This window comes from Dioscorea cayenensis, chromosome 9 (genome assembly GCF_009730915.1).
Source record: "Dioscorea cayenensis subsp. rotundata cultivar TDr96_F1 chromosome 9, TDr96_F1_v2_PseudoChromosome.rev07_lg8_w22 25.fasta, whole genome shotgun sequence".
In the NCBI taxonomy this organism is placed as follows: domain Eukaryota; kingdom Viridiplantae; phylum Streptophyta; class Magnoliopsida; order Dioscoreales; family Dioscoreaceae; genus Dioscorea; species Dioscorea cayenensis.
Genome location: NC_052479.1, coordinates 16,784,309 through 16,796,476, shown reverse-complemented (window position 1 = coordinate 16,796,476; position 12,168 = coordinate 16,784,309). Strand labels below are relative to the sequence as shown.

Genomic DNA, 12,168 nt, shown 5'->3' with positions numbered 1-12,168 from the left:
CCTCACAACCCTACCGCATAAAAAGTAACATAAAAAAACACATATTAGTGTAAAACCCCGAGAAAAGTAATGCTCAACATAAGGAATGAACGCTTCACACTCATATCGCACAAGCACTTATCAAACTCCCCACACTTAAGCTTTTGCTTGTCCTCAAGCAAAAATTAAACATTCTGTGCATAAATGAAGAACATATTGAAATTGCTTGGCCTTAGGTTCACCAAAGTATAAAAAGAGAGCATTCTACAAGTAAGGGAAATTTCAACATTAAATACAAAAAATCAAAGCTCTAGCTAAAAACTTGAATCAAAAAAAGAAAAACAAACCCTAAATCGTATGACGTGTGTGAACTCACTCAAAACAACCCAAGGTATACTCCTCAAAGTTCTAAGCACAAGGGACTTATTTATCTACAAAGATGAGAGCAATTTCAAAAGATGGTAGTAGCTTCACACATCCTCTAAGGTGGCCCTTTCCAAAGCGGCGCTAAAGGGTGGCTTTCACACTTTGAGTGGTAGCTCTTTCTCACGGGAGTGGTAGCTTTCACTCATCCTATGAGATAGCTCTTTCTCTCATTAGGGCATAGCTAGTGTCTGATTTATGAGAGTAGCTTCATACTTCATAGGTGGTAGCTCTTTCCACCCATAGCACAAATAAACAATAAAACTATTTTTGTTCTTTCTTTTGATTTTTCCATTTTCAAAATTTAACATAAAACTTGAGTTTCCAAAAAGAGTTTAAAAGAGTGAGTAGTGCACTAAGTGTAAATCGAGCAAAAATTCCTAGAAATTCAAGCAAGAACTAGAGCATGAAAACATTCAATGTTAGAAAATTTCCTAAACTCAAGAATTCAACCATTGCAACTAAGGTGAACCGCCATTGGCTATGTGAGCATATATTAATCAAGAACAATATAAAAGAATATACGCACTATGAAACTCCCCCACACACACACACACACACTTAAGTTGTACATTGTCCCCAATGTACACATACAAAGCTCACTCAAAATATATATATCATTCAAAAAGCAAATGTGGGAGAAGCAATCAAAACAATACTCCCACGACTCCTAGTGTTGTGTTTGATGATGCTAATTCCATGGGAGTAGTGTTCCGATGGGTTGTGAAGCTCACATGGCTATGTGCCTAAGCACCTTGGCCGTGCCCGTGACTAAGTCTCAATTCCCAAGAAGACAAGACCATGCACTTGCGCATACACGAGGGGGTTCGAGTGAAGCTCAATAAAAAAACAAAATATCTCGAGTATATATGAAAAGATAGACAATGAATACAACTCGAGATGCAAAATGAAAAAAATAAACTAAGAAGGAGAATCCTTTTACGAGTGAACAAGTCTAAAATAAAATGCATAAAAAGAAAAAGAACTAAAAAAATCAAATGTCGAGTGTCACCCCTCAGCTCAGGGTCTCTGCTACTGCTGGTGAAAGATGCACATGGTGGGTCCACGGTGCACGTGTGAGGGGATGAGGGTGAAGGAGGAAGCTCGATGGCTGCTCGTGATCCCCTAATCTCTATAATCTCGGCTTAAGTCTCAGCTACCTCAGTCTGTATCACCCCCAAAGCGCTCTCGAGCCTCTCAAAGCGATCATAAGCTCGAGATGGTGAAAATATACGCATGGGAGGTGGTTCCTCTACCACTGGAGGTGCCTCACTCTTCATTGGGGTTGGTTGAGGCTCGGGAGCGGGCTGAGATGCCCCGGCTTCATCACCCTCATCCTCGGCTATCTCTGGAGTGGTAGCACTAAAGCAAAAATCCCTGTCAGAACCCTGCGGACCATGCTCATCAACCTCATCGTCTCTAGGCTCAGTGGAGCAGGTATACTCATCATCTTGGCCCCGCGAATCGAATCCAAGAGACCCATGCCTAGCACTAATCTCGTAATGTAGGGGCCCGAGAAGATCGGCTCCCTAGTCTAGCATAGTACTCGATGTCGATGTACTATGCCATGATGTGCCCTAAGTGAATTGATGCACGTATTTGCACCATCGAGTCATGAGATACGATAATTCATGTCAGTTTCGAGAACACCAGTGTTGTCACCATGGTCATTCACCGACCTACTCATGATGACATGTAAATACACGTATGCGGGTCGGGAAAGGCACGTGGCCTTGGACACCCCTGGCTTGTACTGACCTTGACAACATAGCACTCTGTAAGCTCTCTGCGGGATCAAGGTTCTAGGATAATCAGTTGGTAACTGAGCGTACTCCGTATATGTGAATACCTCCTCATACAAGCCAAGTCGTACTAAAAACTGAGTGACACTCAAGGTATGGTGGTGTCCAAATACTCTGAACTGAATGGTGTCCAAACTGTCATAGCTTGCGTAAGATCTGTCAAATTCGAATGATGATAGTACCTCCAGTGCAAACTCTCGGATGGTTAGCTCTCTAATCGTCAATAACTGCTGCCAACCACCTGTTGAAACGAGATCCTCTACCTCATCAATGAATTCATCTCCCGTCTCTGTAAATCTCACGGCATGGTCGTGTCGAGAATCGAGTGCATGTCCGAACCGGAGTCTCGACAAGCGCTAATAAGCGAACTCGATGCTCTGGAATCACAAACCTCATGCCCTCAGGCTCAGGGGATGACTCACGTGGCCTATTATCAGCTTGCTTCTTCGATCGAGGAGCCATAATTTGCAAAACTTGAAACGAAATCGATCAAACAAGTTAATAAAATAATGCTGCAGAAATCCACATGGTCGTGTGGAATTTCCTCACACCCGTGTGGAACCACGGGGGGTGAAAACCGCACGGCCGCGTTTCAAAAATCCAAAAATAAAACATAAAAATTCTTCTAGCTTCATTCTAAACATAAATCATCTTTCCAATTGAAGAAACGAAGCATTATTATCCAGATTAATCGATGGAAACCATGAATTGGCAAAGAAGATGATAAATAGGGCTTACCGACGAGATGGAATGAGAAAATGAGGAACCGGCCGGAAAACCACGCAAAAATCCTACCAAATTGGCGCTATGGAGTCAGAGACTGATGTGAGAATATTTCTAAATGAATAGAGGAAGTGAAGAGGGTGAGAAACTAATCTTCTTTAAAAAGAACTCACGACCCTTGATGTTCTGTGCATCCACACGGGAGTGCGGTAATTACACACGCCTATGCGCTTCATTACAAGAGAGCCACAGGGGCGTACGCACGCCCCTGTGCACTCTGGGGAAAACACTCCTTCGACTGGTCTCGTACGGGCGTGTGGAAAATACCCACGACCGTGCGTCCGACCCACAGGGGCAGTTGCACGCCCTTGTGTCTTCTCTGGACATCTGAAAAAAAATACCAAGTGTAATACACACCCGTGCGGAAATTACCCACGGGCATGGATATTCACATGCCCCACTCACGAGGGCAGCCACACGCCCTGTGTTTTTGGGATGGAGAGAACTCCTCTGCGAAATTTCGCCTGTCGGTGGAAATTACCCATGCCGGTGTGTGGTTCACAAGGTCGCCCACAGGGACTAGTCCACGCCCCTGCGTGCTCTCGGGATAATCCCCCCAACTCTGCATGAATTCACTGCCCGCGTGCGAAAGTACCCACAGGCGTGTGTGACGGTCGCATGGTCGTTCAAAGGCGCCCTGCACGCCCTTGTGCCTTCTCCCGGATGAGCTCGTGAGTGCAATTCCACCGGTGTCGCGGAAATTCCACACGCCCGTGTGTTTTCTCTGGATGACTTAGAAAAATCTGTAGGCTCTGCAGAAGATTTCTGAAGATGTTTACACACTCAAAGGCTGCTCTATTATGGAATTTTTACCAGTGAAAAACATGAAATAGAGCTCAAACGACCAAACTTCGCCAATCCCACAAGAAAACACACAATGACTTTAAAAACCCACAATAAAAACACAGCACAAGCATCATAAAAGTCAAGACACCAACACTTAACAATTTATTCATACAAACAACCTAACTAAAAGATAAGAAAACAGTAAACACTTGGGTTGCCTCCCAAGAAGTGCTTGTTTAACGTCACTTAGCTTGACGTACCTTGTTCACCTCATGGGTGTTCATGAATGAAAGTTGCCATCTTACCCATGTCTTGAAAGCATAATGTGCAAAGTCTCTTGAGAGTAGAGGGTTTATTATCGGGCTTCAGACCACCTAACAATGATACGTCCAACTTCTTCGGTTCACGTACGTCTCCAATAGCCTTGGAGTGTTTCCAGTGGCGTCTCCTAGCACTCTTCATTTTTTGGAGCACTTTCTTCAAGATCCCTGGGGTAGATGGTACTTCTTCTATCGAACCAAGCACCATTACTTCTTCATAATCCTCCTCTTGGTCGAACAAATCTTCATACGGATCCCGATTGAACATTTCTTGCATGTATTCATCAATAATCTCATCAGTAGTTTCTAGAAAGTATAATGTATCATTGAACTCAAGAGAATTCCGCATGGGTTCAGCAAGGCGGTATGTGAGCTCGTCATCTCCAACTCTCAATGTGAGTTCTCCACCGTCCATGTCAATCAATGCTTTGGAAGTCTGAAAGAATGGTCTCCCAAGTATCAAGGGTACATCCGCAACCTCATCGACATCTAGCACTACAAAGTCAACCGGAAAAATGTACTTGTCCACCTTGACAAGCACGTCTTCAATGATGTCTCACGGATGTCGCACTGTTCGGTCCTCTAGTTGCAAAGTCATCTGAGAAGGACTCGGCTGGCCCAAGCCTAGCTTTTGAAAGAAGGTGTATTGCATGACGTTGATACTGGTCCCTGAGTCCGCCAATGCCATTTCCTCACCAAGATTGCCAATATTACATGGAATGATGAAGCTTCCCGGGTCTTTCTTCTTTTTCGGCATGTTCTTTTGCAATACCGCCGAGCATGAAGCATCTAAAATCACTGAAGCACTCTCCTCCAACTTCCTTTTGTTAGTCAACAAGTCTTTCAAGAACTTCGCATATTTAGGCATTTGGGCCAATGCCTCAACAAAAAGAATATTAATGTGGAGTTGCTTGAACAAACTTAGGAACTTCTTGTATTGTTCTTCCCCTTGGTCATTTTTAAATCTAGAGGGATAAGGGATTCTTAGCTTAAAAAGTGGGGGTGCCACCTCTTTCTCTTTGCTTGTTCCCTCTTCTACCTCTATAACCTCGGGTGCGTGTTCTTTTGACTTCTCACTTGGAATCCTACCTTCAACCTCACGACCACTTCTCAAAGTGATCGCCTTCACGTGCTCTCTAGGATTGGTCTCTGTATTGCTCGGCAAGCTTCCATGTGGCCTTTCAGAGAGAGACATCGCAATTTGCCCCACTTGATTTTAAAGGTTATGCAAAGAGGCAGTGTAGTAGCGAAGTGTGGCCTCAACTGATTCAAACCTAGTATTAGCATATTGCACAAATCTAGCCAAGTACTTCTCTAGGTTAGTCATTCGGGTTTCCAAACCTGAGACTCTGTTTTCCACCTGAGGTGCTTGTTGTTGTTGTTGGAAACCCGGTGGCCCCATGGCCTTTTGTGGACCGTGATTACTCCATGAGAAATTGGGATGATTCTTCCAACCCGGATTGTAGGTAATGCTATATAGGTTTCCTTGAGGTCTCATGCCATTACCTACAAAATCAACATTCTCCACCGAAGAAATATCACCAATAGAGATTGGGTAATCGGAGGGAGCATGTCCTCTACCATACCCGGTGCAATTAGTCATGGCCGCCACTCTATTTGAAGTTAGAAGATCTAACTTCTTACTCAAATTTTCCACATGGGCCACCAATGAAGTTACCGCATCTATCTCATCGAGAGCGGCCACCTTTTTCTTCTCCCTAGCATTCCATTGCTAGCTATTTAACCCCATTTCTTTAATCAACTGGCGGGCCTCATCAGGGGTCTTGCTACCTAAGGTACCTCCTGCTGTCGCATATAAGAGTTGTCTTGTACTCGGGTTCAAACCATTGTAAAAGTTTGAACAATCATCCACTCCGGGAATCCATGTTGCGGGCACTTCCTCATGAGCTCCTTGAACCTTTCCCATGTCTGGAATAGAGACTCCAATTCCAACTGAACAAAGGATGAGATCTCGTTCCTAAGCTTTGCTAATTTTCTGGGAGGGAAATAACGGGCTAGAAAAGCTTGCACCATCTCCTCCCACGTGGGAATTGATGCTCTAGGTAATGAGTGTAGCCATCGCCCGCTCTCCCCTTTAGGGAAAAATGGGAAGGCTCGAGAAAAATGGCATCATCCGTCACCCCATTTATCTTCAAGATATCACACACCCTCGAGAAAGCTCTGCGTGGATCTGCTTTGGATCCCTCATCGGCCAAACCATTGAATTGTGTGAACTGCTGTAACATGTGGATGAATGTCGGCTTCAACTCAAAGTTCTGAGCTATAATCGGGGGACGCACAATGCTCGACTGTGTCCCCAACACTAAAGGTCTGGCATAATCGGATAATGTTCGTTGTTGCTCATTCTGTTCTGCCATGTTTTCAAATCCTCCACTTCCAAATCAGTTAAATTAGATTGTTCTTGTACAGGCTTTTTCACTTTTCTTCTAAGTGTACGTTTAAGCTCGGGATCCCCTTCAATCAATATTGAGGAATTCCCTTGGGTCATAACCTGGAGCTGCACCCAAAAAGAAAGAAAAAGAAATCAGAACGATGATAGAATAAGAAGATATGGAATAGAATGTATGATGAAATAGCTAAGAAAACAAAGTGCAAAGTATCTCTAAAAGCCAACTCCCAGGCAATGACGCCAAAAACTTGACAAGGTCCCCTTGCGTATATCCCGCAAGTGCACGGGTTTGTCGAAGTAATAATCCCTGGTGAGCTGGTATCGAATCCACATGGAATAGGGAATAAAAATACTTAATTCGATTCTTAGCTATGTGAAAGATCAATGATGATAAGTCTGACAATGATTCAATTCTATAAAGATGGGGTACTCGGATAATGCTCTGCCTAAGATAATTGTTTCAAGTGTAAGAACCCTCTATTATGCTTCCTTATCAATGCAATGGTGAGTCGTGGAAATCCTTAATTACATAGTCCCAAATCTAAGGTCAACTTTGCCTAACTCTATACATGTCCCGGAGGAGAAATCAAACAATCTCAACACCTCGCACTTGCATAGAATTGCAATGAGCTCTAGGGATTCCAAGTGAAAAATCTCTTCCTAATTATAGACCTAACCCTTTGGTCAAGGTGGCAGGTCCCTAACCACAATTAACGCCTAGATACTAAGATCACATCAACGCTTCACTCCGTTGCACGCGCAAGTAAGCCCCAGCGAAAGTTTATTCCTTAGACCATTCACTCTATTATGGCCGCAAAGAACTCGAGGAATGGAGGTAGAATCTATCACGTAGGAGGGGAAAGGGGACACTCCTGTACCTCTCGACTCACCCTCTCAACCATCTCCAACCTAGCTATTTCTAACGCTCGTGGTGTGTCACTCACTCACAAGGTTTCCAATGAGAACTCTCAACCCTAGTGTCACTCTAAGGGAAATGTTCATATAATCAAGCATTCAAGGTTGGAACTCACAATAAACATCAATTAATTGAAAGCATAATAAAGAGATTTAATGAAACAAATACATCATAGGTTCACAATACCCAAGTACCCACTAGGGGTTTAGCTCTCCATGGAGCTAAGTACAATCAAAGAAATAGAATGTAAAAGCAATGAATCCATAAAGAAACCCCCTCGATAGTCGTGTCAATGGTCTTGTGGAAAGTCCTCTACTCGTTGTCCAATGATTCCCTCGTCCGGTATAGGATACGCCTCTACGAAAGCTCCCCTAACAACCTTCTTCCTAAGGAATGATGATGTCCGAGACCTAGAACCTCTCTAAACCCTTGGCCAATACCCCTCAAAAACCTAGCTGAATCCCCCCCTCCCAAGTTGGGGAAAAGATAGAGAAAAGAATACTAAAATCAAGGCTAATTCGGCTTTAAATAGGGCTGGACTCGGGCAACTACACGAGCGTGATGCTTAACATGCCTCGCAGGGAATTTCCACACGGGCGTGGATAATTTCCACACACCCATGTGGATTCTCCGAACTCCGCTTTTCTCGGCCGGTCAGTGAACAATGCCGCCGCAAAGATTTGCTACCATGTTGCTACAGGCTCGCATACAAAGATCCCGGTCCGAAATGACTTCCCGAATCTATACTTTCATCGGAGTAACGCAAACGAGCACACGTTCACGTCGTGGATCACTTGCTTCTTCAATGATAGGCAAGTTGGTGGAGCTCTTGTTCTATGTGCATAAGTCGGAATGCTCGAGTGTGACTACCTTTGTGCCCCTCCAAATGGATGTGCCAAACTCGAATCCGAGGAGGTTGGCACATACTCTAGCATTTCATATCGACCAATGTCTTCGCGTTTGAACCTTAGCAAGATTTCCTCCAAAATCGGTGCATTGTAATCCACATTGGCTTTTTTCCTTCATAAACGGCCTCACAACCCTACCTGCATAAAAGTAACATAGAAAACACACATATTAGTGTAAAAACCCGAGAAATTAATGCTCAACATAAGGAATGAATGCTTCGCATTCATATCGCACAAGCACTTATCATCTAACTCTCGTAGTGTGTCACTCACCCACAAGGGTTACCGAGGTGAACGCTCAACCCTAGTGTCACTCTAAGGGAGGATTCAATCAATCAAGCATTCAAGATTGGAAGTCAAATAAAACATCAATTAATGAAAGCATAATAGAAGGTTTAATGAAACAAATACATCATAGGGTTCACAAATCCAAGTACCCACTAAGGGGTTTAGCTATCCATGGAGCTAATTACAATCAACAATGAAATCGAATGTAAAAATAAGTAATCCATCAAAAACCCCCTTGATAGTTTTGACGATGGTCTTGTGAAAAAGCCTCATCTCCTCCATAGGTCCCTTGTCCAGCCTAGGACACACCTCGCCCGATCGGTGTCGAGGAATGCTCTTCCAATAACCTTTTTCCAAGTGGAGCGTGATGTACCTCTCGGAACCCTAGCTGCAGTCTCCTCTCAAGTTTTGAAAAGAATGGAGAAAAGAATTACTCAAATTAGTGCTGAATTGCAGCTTAAATAGGGTTTGAATCGGGTATCCACATGGCCTTATGGATCTACCACACGGGCTTGTGGAATTTCTGCACGGACGTGGATAATTTCCACACGCCCATGTGGATTCTCTGGAACTTTCCTTTTCAGTCGGCTGTGAACAGTACCTAGTACAACAATTAGCTACAGTATTTCCTACAGTAACCTTCTACAGTACCACCTGAAACACTCCCAAATCCATGTTTTCATCGAGGTAACAACAATGGCCACACGTTTACATCATAGATCGCTTTGCTTTTTTCAATAACTGGGCTTATTGGTGAAGATCTTACTATCAATGCACAAGACGGGATACTCGATTGTGACTGCCTTCGTGCCCTTCCAAACTATTGTGTTAGCTTGAATACACAGAGGTTGGGACACATTCTCGCATCTTGAACCCGACTTATGTCTTCGCATTTGACCCTTCTGAAGATTTCCTCCAAATAGTGCGTTCATGATGTACATTGGCTTCTTTCTTTAACATTCAGCTTCACAACCCTATATACATGAAAGTAACACAAATGCACAAATATTATCGCTAAAACCTGATAAAAGTAAAGCTCATCATAAGGAAAGAACACTTCGTATTCTTATCACACAAGCACTAATCAAACTCTCCCACACTTATGCTTTTGCTTATCCTCAAGCAAAAATTAAAACATTGAAGATTACACGAAGGAAGTATTGGAAGTACTTGGCCTTAGGTTCACCAAAGCATACAAAGGGAGCATTCTACAAGTAAGGGAAATTTCAACATTAAATTCAAAAAATCAATGCTCTAGCTAAAAACTTGAATAAAAAACGACAACAAGCCCGAAGTTGTGTAAGTGTGATTGCAAACTCACTCAAGTCAACCCAAAGTATACTCCTCAAAGTTCTAAGCATAAAGGGATTATTTATATACACAAAGAAACACAAATTGAAAAAAAGTGGTAGTAGCTCACACATCCTCTAAGGTAGCCGTTTCCAAAGCGGCCGCTTACGTGGCTGTCACACTTTCGAGGTGGTAGCTCTTTCTACCGGGGTGGTAGCTTTCACTCATCTTATGAGATAACTCTTTCTCTCATTAGGGCATAACTAGTGTATGACTTATGAGAGTAGCTTCATACTTTACAGGTGGTAGCTCTTTCCACCCAACAAGCACAAGTAAACAATAAACTATTTTGTTCTTCCTTTTTCCTTTTTTTCCATTTTTTTTCTTTTTTTTCAATTAACAAAATGAAATAACTATATCTAGCCCCTTCAACAATGAACAGTAGTGAAATAAGTGCCAATCGGTCAAAAATTCCTAAAAATTGAAGCAATAACTAGAGCATGAGAACATTCAATGTTATAAAGTCTCCTAAACTCAAGAATATAATCATTGTAATTAAGGTGAACCGCTATTTGCTATGTGACCATGTATGTCAATCAAAACTAATATAAAAGATATGTGCACTATGAAACTCCCCCCTTCCACCCCCCCAACACTTGAGTTGTACATTGTCCCCAATGTAAACATGCAAGTCCATTCATAATGTATATCAATCAAGAATATATGTGGGAGAAGCAATCAAAACAATACTCCCCTGACTCCTAGTGTTGCATTTGATGGAGCAAAATCCTTGGGAGTGATGTTCCGATGGGTTGTGAAGCACACACGACCAAGTGCGAAAGCACTTCAGTCGTGTCCACGACTAGTTCTTAATTCCCATACTGAAAAGACCATCTACATGCATACACGAGGGGGCTTTGTAAAGGTCAATAAACAAAAAACAACTTGAGTATATAAAAGATAGAGAAACGAATACAACTCAGAGCCACAAAATGAAAAATAAACTTAGAAGGAAAGTACTTTCTGAGTATACAAGTCCAAAATGAAATGAAGAAGTAAATAAAGATGATGAAAAATAAAGTTAAGTGTCGGTGTCATCAGCTGTCGGCTCTATTGTTACTGCAGGATAATGGAATTGTACCAGTGGATCAGGTAATGGTAAGGCCAGAGGAGTTGGGGGGAGTTCATGGTCATAGAATAAATGATGAGGTAACGTCTCGCTCAAGAATCTACTGTAGTGTATCAAAACATAACATGAACTATGTGTACTGCGCAGCACGTGTAGCTCAGACCTCCGCAATCTTTGTCCGTAACAACCCCCACCGCACTCTTGAGCCACTCAAATCGATCATAGGCTCGAGATGGTGAAAACATACATACTAGGGGTGGCTCCTCTGGCACAGGGGGTGCCTCAGTCTCCATCACTGTCGGTTGAGGCTCGGGAGCAGGCTGAGAAGCCTCGGTGTTATCACCCTCACCCTTGGCTATCTTTAGAAATTGTGTAACCAATTCATAAACTCCAGACCGGACTCTGCGAATTATCCCCATCAGTCACAATGTCTCTATGCCCAAAGAAGCAGGTATGCTCGCCTTCTAGGTTCCTCGAATCACCTCAAGGAGACCCATGCCGATGACTAGTCTCCTAATATACGGGCCTGAAAAAATAACTCCTGCTCTAACATACTAGCTCTAGTGGCGCATGTACTCCGCTAGAATGTGCCCCAGATAAATCGGCTCTCTTTACAACATGGAGTACAGGTATAATAGCTCCTGTCTGCTCAGTACCCCTGTGCTATCACCACGCCCGTTCACCAATCTGCTAAGAACGGCATGGATAAATCTGTATGATGGTTAAGAAACACAAGTAGCCTTTGAAACACCTGGCTTATACTTCCCCTCCCCACAAAGTGTTCTATATGCTTTCTAGGGCGTCAGACTACTGGAGTAATCTGTGGGTAATCTATCATACTTCTCTGTATCTATATAAACCTCATCATACAAGCCCAGATAAATAGAAAACTATGTAACACTCATACTGTAATGATGGCCGAGTGGTCTGAACTGTATAACATTGACATTGTGGAATCTCGAGTACGATCGGTCAAACTTAAGGGATGATAGTACCTCCAAAGTGAGCTGACGAATAACTGTCTCTCGGATAGACAAAAGACACAAACAACATCCCCTCAATCTCATCAGCCATATCCTCTCCTGACTGAACTTCCCTGAGAATGCTCATGTCTGGAAATCGGGTCTAACCAAT

General features: G+C 43.1%; 1 non-coding gene across 1 annotated transcript; it reads left to right on the top strand.

The window, feature by feature from the left end:
- Positions 1-5,972: 5,972 nt before the first annotated feature.
- LOC120269609 lies at positions 5,973-6,079 on the top strand. Its single transcript, XR_005539256.1, has one exon. It is a non-coding gene; the product is annotated as a small nucleolar RNA R71 (small nucleolar RNA).
- Positions 6,080-12,168: the final 6,089 nt, after the last annotated feature.